This window comes from Trachypithecus francoisi, unplaced genomic scaffold (assembly GCF_009764315.1).
Source record: "Trachypithecus francoisi isolate TF-2019V2 unplaced genomic scaffold, Tfra_2.0 Lachesis_group10, whole genome shotgun sequence".
In the NCBI taxonomy this organism is placed as follows: Eukaryota; Metazoa; Chordata; class Mammalia; order Primates; family Cercopithecidae; genus Trachypithecus; species Trachypithecus francoisi.
The window spans coordinates 2,966,541-2,976,555 of record NW_022681455.1 but is presented as its reverse complement, the minus strand read 5'-3'; the positions used below and the strand labels follow the sequence as shown (position 1 = coordinate 2,976,555).

Genomic DNA, 10,015 nt, shown 5'->3' with positions numbered 1-10,015 from the left:
TATAGCATTCTATTTTTAGCAGTGGTATTTCCATTTACAAAATACAGTAATCCTTGATCGCTGAAAATGTCAGAGCCTAGAAAACGTAGCATTCCTAAGCATGATGTTAACATCATTAAACGGCTGTTGGCTGAAGACTCATGTGATGAATCCAATTTTTCTAAAATAGATGGCTCAGATGATTCCGATGATTCTGATATTAGATCTGTTTAGAAATAGAACTTCAAAAACAGTTTTTATATTTTACTTCCACATTGAAAATCAGTCAGATTTGCTTTGGCCTCAAAGCATGTGTTTATGTAAAATTAAATGAGTGCTAGCAGTCAGCTGCACTTTCTTTTCTAAACGGAAAAAGGATTAATAATTATTATTTTAAACATATGCTAGGTATACCTCTCTTAAATGCTGATCTCTAAGACTCTCTAACACCTGTCATTCTAGAACACAGTCAGCAGATGACACAGCTAGATCTTCCGGGCCATTGAGAACGTGAAGGCCAGCCCACCCCTGAGACCTGATTGAACCAGCTTCAACCTTACAATGAAGGTTATTCCATCCCTAACAGCACTGAAGGACAGATTTTGTCTGTCTGAAACAATGAAAGAATAACCACGGGCTCACAGTTGCCAATTTTTTACCAACGACTTTGGCTTGACCAAACTTTAATTGGGCTTTTACCCATAAATCCCTAAATGTTGCCTTTCATGCAAGCACTCAGAGGCACACTGTCTTCCTGAACAGCTCAGTTGCACAATCGGCTGAATATAGAGAAAAATATTTCCTGTTGAAGAGAACTGATTTTGCCACCTGTCTACTCTCCATTTACCCTCCTCCATAACAAAGCTTCTGCAAGTCCTGCTTACCCCACCCGACTAAAGAAAAGCTTTATCTAGTTAATTTTGGATGTACACAGGTTAATAAAACCAGAGCATTCTCTGTATTTCAATAAGCCTTTTGATTAGTTTCTTTTTTCTTTTCTTTTCTTTTTTTTTTTTTTCTGAGACAAAGTTTTGCTCTTGTTGCCCAGACTGGAGTGCAATGGCGCAATCTCGGCTCACTGCAAACTCCACCTCCTGGGTTCAAGTGATTCTCCTGCCTCCATCTCCCAAGTAGCTGGGATTACAAGTATGCGCCACCACACTCAGCTAATTTTGTATTTTTAGTAGAGATGGGATTTCTCCATGTTGTTCAGGCTGGTCTCAAACTCCCAACCTCAGGTGATCTGCCTGCCTCAGCCTCCCAAAGTGCTGGGATTACAGGCATGAGCCACCTTGCCCGGCCTAGTTTCTTTTTATCTAAGTCAAGATTTCCTTTTTTTTTTTTTTTTTTTTTGAGACGGAGTCTTGCTCTGTCGCCAGGCTGGAGTGCAGTGGCCGGATCTCAGCTCACTGCAAGCTCCACCTCCGGGGTTTACGCCATTCTCCTGCCTCAGCCTCCCGAGTAGCTGGGACTACAGGCGCCCGCCACCTCGCCCGGCTAGTTTTTTGTATTTTTTTTAGTAGAGACGGGGTTTCACCGTGTTAGCCAGGATGGTCTCGACCTCCTGACCTCGTGATCCGCCCGTCTCGGCCTCCCAAAGTGCTGGGATTACAGGCTTGAGCCACCGCGCCCGGCCAAGATTTCCTTTTTTTTAAGAGACAGGGTCTCACCCTGTTGCCCAGGTTCGATTTGGACTCCTGGGCTCAAGCAACCCTCCCACTTCGCCCTCCTGAAGAGTCGCAAGTCCAGTCGGACGCCATCGCTCCTAGCTTGGATTTGTATTTATTTGACCACAGGGTCATCTGACGCCCACAGGCGAGGGTGTCAGATAAACTCCCTTGCTCAGGCACTGTCTAGACATGATGACATATACCATGATGCTCTTCTTGCCCATCCCCAAGGCAGCAGGTGACAGCACTGGGTGGGGGCTATAATTACCAAGCCCAGCAGGGGAGGCAGCAGCCAAACTGGTGCACGGGTGGACGTGGTCTCTTTGAGAACCGCCATGTCGCCCACACAACCCCCCACCCCTCCCTACTACAAATTCACAATGGAGCCAGCGCCCTCACCATGGCCAGCTCCTTCCACTGCCACCCAGGCACCCTCTCAGGCTCCTGCTGCCCTTCTCCACTCAGTCCCTCTGGTGGTCACTGTCAGCATGTAGATTGGTGGCATAGACCTGCATTGTTGCGGGGGTGCCTGGGGTCTGTATCAAGAGAGCTTGATCCCTGGAGGCAGCCACAGGTGGGCCCCTCCTCTCCTTAGTCCTGCCACGACCCATCAATCATCCCGGATGCAGTGGCATTCAGCCCTGCCTGGGGTGACAGAGCTTCCCTGTACCCCTGCCCCACCTCCCCACCCTCTCCCTAGAAGGGCATCTGCTGTGCCCCCTCCTCCTCCAGGGCCCCTCCCAGCCTTTCAGTCTCTCCCCATAATATGGCCGATGCTCTGCAGATTTTCAAGCCCCTCAGCAGCGGTTGCTGCAGGAAATAGGGGGTGCAGCTCTTTGCTCTCTGTCTAGCACTTACTGTCTGACCACAAAAGCCCCTGTTCCAAGGACATGGGAGGGGGACAAGGCCATCCTTAGTGACATTCAGGATGCAGAGCCATGGTGTGGTTCTTGTTTCATTTCAGTTTTGGGAGGTCATCAGTGATGAGCATGGGATCGACCCCACAGGCAGTTACCATGGAGACAGTGACTTGCAGCTGGAGAGAATCAACGTGTACTACAATGAGGCTGCTGGTGAGTAGCGGGATGTGTGTGCCCAGGAATCCTTGCTTTCCATGATGTGGGAGATGAAATGTCCTAGGAACATGCACGTGACAAAGGCATGCTTGTTGCATATTCATTTCAAATGCCAACTGCTGGAAAAACACGCTTTATGGTTTCCTAAGAGTCCTGCCTGTTTGCCACAGTTAAGCACACTCAGGACCTCCTTTTTCTTAAAAGCAGAAAATCTCCTGTTCTCCTTTGTCTCAGATGCTGGAATTGAATGCTGCTGTGAGTCCATCCCTAAGCACAGGTCTGAGTCAGTTCTCGTTTCCTGCAGGTAATAAATATGTACCTCGGGCCATCCTGGTGGATCTGGAGCCTGGCACCATGGACTCCGTCAGGTCTGGACCCTTCGGCCAGATCTTCAGGCCAGACAACTTCGTGTTTGGTATGTAGTCATGATCACTGGGAACTGGCCAAATGACACCATCTTCCTAACAGCCCTGCAAAGCACAGTTCTTAGTGTTCAGTGCCGAGGTGACACTGTGTCCACGGCAGCCCTGAGTCCTGGCCTAGCTCCACGCAGTCCATGGGCGGTCATGGCTCACAGATCAACGCCAGCCTGCAGAGGGCTACCGCAGCCCTTCCGTTGCAGAGCAGCCTCAGACTGGAAGGAAGAAGGAGCAAGGAAAAGCTTCAAGCCAGGCTTCATAGGCTATAGGCAACTTCAAAGGACTTCAAAGAGTCAGGGGCCAAAAGCACAGGTTATGACCAGAGCTAGACAGATGCTGAGGCCACCTTCTCTCCTGGTCACACTGCCTTCACCTTGCCTGTTTAATTGTACTTGAGTATAAAGAGAATGCCTGTTAAAAATGTATGTATTTCAGAACCAATTAAGTTTTCTAACCCTATACTCTTCCTCAATCAATGGCCTCAGATTTGCTAAACTTCTAACTTTATTATGATCCCGAGTGTTTTTGAGAGTCACTGACATACAAAAATATTTCCGGCCAGGTGAGGTGGCTCACGCGTGTAATCCCAGCACTTTGGGAGGCCAAGGTGGGTAAATCACCTGAGGTCAGGAGTTTGGGACCAGCCTGGCCAACATGGTGAAAACCTGTCTCTACTCACAATATAAAAATCAGCTGGGCATGGTCGCAGGTGCCTGTAATCCCAGCTACTAGGGAGGATGAGGCAGGAGAATTGCTTGAACCTGGGAGGCAGAGGTTGCAGTGAGCCAAGATTGCAATGCTGCACTCCAGCCTGGAGGACAGAGCACAACTCTGTCTCAAAAAAAAACAAAAAAGAAAAAGAAAAATATTTCTTTAGGTAAAAGAAGAGTATTCAAAAGGGAAGAATCTGCCAGTCTAAGACCAGTCCTACCTTTTCCTCTGTAGTCAAAATGACATGTTTTAGGCAGGCCAGAGCAGAGCTGGGAATAACTGGGCCAGAGGGAGCCGAGCTGGTCGACTCGGTCCTGGCCGTGGTGAGGAAGGAGTCAGAGAGCTGTGACTGTCTCCAGGGCTTCCAGCTGACCCACTCTCTGGGGGGTGGCACCGGGTCCGGGATGGGCACCCTGCTCATCAGCAAGATCCGGGAAGAGTACCCAGACCGCATCATGAACACCTTCAGCGTCATGCCCTCACCCAAGGTGTCAGACACAGTGGTGGAGCCCTACAACGCCACCCTCTCTGTTCACCAGCTGGTGGAAAACACAGATGAAACCTACTCCATTGATAACGAGGCCCTGTACGACATCTGCTTCCGCACCCTGAAGCTGACCACCCCCACCTACGGGGACCTCAACCACCTGGTGTCGGCCACCATGAGCGGGGTCACCACCTGCCTGCGCTTCCCGGGCCAGCTGAACGCAGACCTGCGTAAACTGGAGGTGAACATGGTGCCCTTCCCACGCCTGCACTTCTTCATGCCCGGCTTCGCGCCCCTTACCAGGCGGGGCAGCCAGCAGTACCACGCGCTCACGGTGCCCGAGCTCACCCAGCAGATGACATGCCCTTGCCTAGCATCCATACACTAAGAGGAGAGGGGTGGGGAAAGTGAAATGTTTTGCAGCAGCTGCACAAAGAACCAGGACAGCTTCCTGTGAGTCACCAGTGTGATGAGGCTCTCCATTGGTGACATAATCAGACCTGCATCTTCCCAGCCTTCAAACAAGAACAACTAGATGAGTGAGAGCATCTTTGGCCTTTGCATTCAGTTCTGAATCCAGTGCCTCTCTAGATTACAAAGTACTTAAAATCCTGCTTCATGGTGGGTCCAGAGAGGGATTGGAAATGCTTAGTGAGGAGAGCACTGCTGCAGCATGAAAATGACAGGAATCTGAATGGCAACTGCAGAAGACAGACGTGTCAGCTAAGGGGACACAGCAGGACCAATGGCTGAAGGCCACTGGCAGTAGATACAAGGACTTTCCCATCAAACTTCTTTGTAGCAGACACTGTTGGACCCACTCTGTGCCTTTGGCCATGGTTTGTCTCAGACCTGCCGATGGCTTCTTACTGAAAAAAACTGTGACCTGCCCCAGGGCTCATTTGTGCAGCAAGGTAAACCCCTTTGGAAGGAGGCCCCATTTACTGACAGACTGGAGGCTAAACAGCGAGTTCCCCTCCCCTCAGGAGGGGCAACGCAGAGTGCAGTTCTGCGTCTTCTCTGACAGATGCCCCTGGGTTGAACCCTTGCCACCTGCAGCAGTAACCTGTTCTGAGGCAGCCCCTTGGCTTCCTTCTCTTTCCTGGCTCTGTTCCCTACAGCACTTCCAGCACTTCCCAGGACAGACACTGCCCTCATCAACTTCCACTCAGATCCTAGCCTCAGGATGTGCTTTGGGGCACCTGACCTACATCACTCATCAAAGAAGAAATCTTGTACTAGTTTGCTATTGTAACAGGTTACCACAAGGTCAGCAGCTTAACACACCACCTCACAGTTTCCGTTGGTCTGGTTGGGAGTCCAGCAGGGCTGGGAGGGCTGCACTCATCGGGAGCTCAGGGGCCTCTCCCATTCTTGTTCACATGCTCAGCAGGGTCCAGGTCGTCAGGGTCATAGGTCGAGGTTCCTGTTTTCTTGCTGGCCTTTGACCAGAGGCTGCTTCCTGCTCCTAAGGGCTGCCTTCCGTTCCCTGCCACATGGCCCTTTCCATAGCAGGCTAGCTGATCCGTCAAGGTCATCAGGAAAGGGTCTCTACTGCTTCCAAACTCAAATATCCTTTCTGTCAAAGTGTGGAGAAATCCTCTTCTTTGTCCGGGCGCGGTGGCTCAAGCCTGTAATCCCAGCACTTTGGGAGGCCGAGACGGGCGGATCACGAGGTCAGGAGATCGAGACCATCCTGGCTAACACGGTGAAACCCCATCTCTACTAAAAATGCAAAAAAAAATTAGCCAGGCGTGGCGGCGAGCGCTTGTAGTCCCAGCTACTTGGGAGGCTGATGCAGGAGAATGGTGTGAACCCGGGAGGCGGAGCTTGCAGTGAGCAGAGATCGCGCCACTGCACTCCAGCCTGGGTGACTGAGCGAGACTCCGTCTCAACAAAAAAAAAAAAAAAAAAGAAATCCTTTTCTTTAAAAGGGCTCATGTAATTAGGGGAGGCCAATGAGATCATCTCTCTATCTTAAGGTCTTGGAAACTTAACTGCATCTGGAAAATCCTGTCACAGCAGTACCTAGATTTATGCTTGATTGAACAACCGGAAAAAGGTGAGTGTTGTAAAACAAAAATAAAATTCTAAGGCCCCCCAGCCATCTGAGTGGAACCCTCCTCTCAGCCAAGGTCATTCAAAGTTAACCTGAAAAACTAATTCAGGCAATGATGGGAAGTGGGAGCTGGACATGTCTCTACATTCCCTCCTCCCTTTTGGAATTGCTGATAGAACAGACTCTTAAGTCTAATGAGAAATATTTACAATCTATTCTCTCTGAAGCCAGCTACCTGAAGGCTTCATCTGCATGATAAAACCTTGGGCTCCACAACCCCTTATCATAACCCAGGCATTCCTTTCTATTGATAACTCTTTCAACCAATTGTCAGAAAACCTTTGAATCTATCTATGACTTGGAAGCCTCCTTCCCTCCAGTTGTCCTGCCCTTCCAGACCAAACTAATGTATATGTTATATGTATTGATTGATGCCTTGTGTGTCCCTAAAATGTATAAAAGCAAACTGGACCCTGACCACCTTGGGTACATGTTCTCAAGACCTCCTGAGGACGCTATCATGGGCCATTAGTCACTCATATTTGGCTCAAAATAAACCTCTTCGAATATTTTACAGAGTTTGACTCATTTTACCAACAGTATATACCATGAGCCAGGTGAATCTTGGGCCACCTTAGAGTACTGCCTACCCCGGAGTGGAAACAGCACAGCCTCTGGAACAAGATGAACCTGTGTTCCTAAAGTAAGTTTTTTTTTACTTCCTAGTTTTATGGCCTTGGGCAAGGATTTTAATCTCTCTGAGCCATAACTTCTTTGTCCAAAAAACGGTGATCATGGTCGCCACTTCAGAAGGGTATTATGAGGATTTAATGAAATGCACATGTAAATTACTTGTCACACGTGTGTGCAATAACTAGCTCTGTAGGAGCACCTTGTCAAGGGAGGTGTTCAAGGATAGGCTATATAACTTCCTGTCAGGGATTCTGCAAAGATAAACCATGATAATTTTGGAATTGTCTTAATTTAATTGAATTTAATTTAGGAGAGCTAAATAATTAAACATGAGGCCAAAGTACATAAGAAAGCGGCAGCCTTTCCTTGCAAATATGCACACACTCTCCAGCGAAGTTCTCTGGTCCTCAGGAATGGGGCCAGGGAAGTCGCACCGGCCTCTGCCGGCGGTGGACTTTTATGCATTGGTACTGGAAGGGGGCGGGCAGTGGACGGGACAAGGGCTTGATAGGTGCCTCTCTGTAGGTGTGGCCGGGTAAGTTTCGATCTCTTTGGATTGACATCACCTGGCGCATGCTCAGTTGTCCTGCACTTTCCCGGGCGCGGAAAAGTTGGTGATGAAGAACACGGAAGCGGTCGGGACTGTGCCATCTAGTTCACCTTCCTCCATTTTGTCCCTTCTCCCTCACCCAAACAGGAATATCTTTTAATTTTTTTTTTTTCGAGGAAGAGTCTCACTCTGTCAGGCCGGAGAGAAGTGGCGTGAACTAGGCTCACTCCAAGCTCTGCCTCCCAGGTTCATGCCATTCTCCTGACTCAACCTCCCGAGTAGCTGGGACTACAGGCACCCGCCACCATGCCAGGCTAATTTTTTGTATTTTTAGTGGAGACAGCATTTCAATGTGTTGGCCAGGATGGTCTCGATCTCCTGACCTCATGATCCACCCGCCTTGGCCTTCCAAAGTGCTGGGATTACAGGTGTGAGTCACCGCACCCGGCCGGAATATCTTTTAATTTTTAAATCTACAATCTTTAGGTTCTTTACAACCAGGAAAAATCTGTGGCTCCATATAAACATTCTTGAAAGAGCTTTTCATCAGAAAAAGGGCTTCATTGATTGGTATTAAAGTATTTCCTTGGGGCCAGGTGCAGTGGCTCACACCTGTAATCCCAGCACTTTGGGAGACTGAGGCAGGAGGATTACTTGAGCTCAGGAGTTTGAGACTGGCCTGGCAACATAGTGAGTAAAATGTTCTTGTATTGGTTCAAACCCCGAGAGTGCACCAACAGACAACACAAGGCAGTTTGGAGCCACACACTGTTTTAATGAGTGCCTGGGTGCAGGCAGGCTGAGGCCTAAAATGTCCTCAGCACCAAATGAGGACAGGGCAGGGGTTTTATAGTCTCCTGTAAACAAGAATTGAGTCAGTCTGATGTAACTGCTACGTGGTACCCAGACAGCCTCTCTCGGTCTTCCGGGGATACGTGTCTTCCAGCCAGCTCTCTTCCGGCTTCTGCTGTCTTGCTGACACACACTTTGGCCCAGGGGGCCTTGCACCTTGGGACTGGGCCTGAGAAGGGAGGAGTTATTCATTCCTGTTTTGACGAACGGAGGCAAGATGGTGCATTTCCGGGTTTTTCATCACCAACTTTTCCCCGTGTGTGCGAGGATGCAGCTGGCGCCCGGGAAGGTGCAGACCAACCAGGCATGCGCCAGGTGATGTCAATCCGAAGAGATCAAGATTTACCTGGTGGCACCTGCGGCGCCTTCCCCCACCCCCTCCCCTGACGCGTCCGTGCCCCGCCTATTGCCCTTCCACTCCTAGAAAAGCCACTCCCGCAGACGCACGGGGCGGGCTTCCTCAGCCCCTACCTTTGTCGGGACTGCATTAGGAACTCTGCCCGAGAGCTCTACTGGGTGACTCTCTCGGCCTCCTTTGCCGGAGGCCAACAGACTTCACCCCCATACCTTTTTCTCTGGAGCTAGATGACCAAAGAATAAATTTGCAGTTTTGCTTTTAGCCTTGCCTACTCGCTGGTTCTTTTGTGCTCGCTCTGGTGGTCTTAGAAAAACAAATCAATTCCCTTAAGTTTTCAGGCCTTGGGGAGAACCTTTCAGTGAGACCTCCTCTCTACAAAAACTAAAAATGAAAGTATTGGCCAGTTGCGGTGGTTTGCATCTATAATCCCAGGTACTTGGGAGGCTGAGGCAGGAGGATCACTTGAGCCCTCAAATTTGCAGAAATCCATGATCATGCCACCACGCTCCTTCCTGGATAACAGAGTGGGGCACTGTCTCTTAAAAAAAAAAAAAAAAGATTGCCGGGCGCGGTGGCTCAAGCCTGTAATCCCAGCACTTTGGGAGGCCGAGACGGGCACATCACGAGGTCAGGAGATCGAGACCATCCTGGCTAACACAGTGAAACCCCGTCTCTACTAAAAAAATACAAAAAACTAGCCGGGCAAGGTGGCGGGCGCCTGTAGTCCCAGCTACTCCGGAGGCTGAGGCAGGAGAATGGCGTGAACCCGGGAGGCAGAGCTTGCAGTGAGCCAAGATTGCGCCACTGCACTCCAGCCTGGGGGACGAGCGAGACTCTGTCTCAAAAAAAAAAAAAAAGACGATTATAGGCCGGGCGCAGTGGCTCACGCCTGTAATCCCGGCACTTTTGGAGGCCAAGGGGGGCGGATCATCTGAGATCAGGAGTTCAAGACCAGCCTGGCCAATACGGTGAAACCCTGTCTCTACTAAAAATACAAAATTAGCCGGGTATGGTGGCACATGCCTGTAATCCCAGCTACTAGGGAGGCTGAGGCAGGAGAATCGTTTGAACCCAGGAGGTGGAGGTTGCAGTGAGTCGAGATCGAGCCACTGCACTCCAGCCTGGGCAACAAGAGTGAAACTCCGTCTTAAAAAAGAAAAA

At 49.8% G+C, this 10,015-nt stretch overlaps 1 pseudogene across 1 annotated transcript; it reads left to right on the top strand.

Moving 5' to 3' along the window:
* Window positions 1-2,355: 2,355 nt before the first annotated feature.
* On the top strand, window positions 2,356-4,745 carry LOC117086627 (annotated as a pseudogene). The gene is made up of 3 exons (XR_004438487.1): window positions 2,356-2,722; window positions 3,030-3,140; window positions 4,113-4,745. The product of XR_004438487.1 is annotated as a tubulin beta-2A chain-like (transcript).
* Window positions 4,746-10,015: the final 5,270 nt, after the last annotated feature.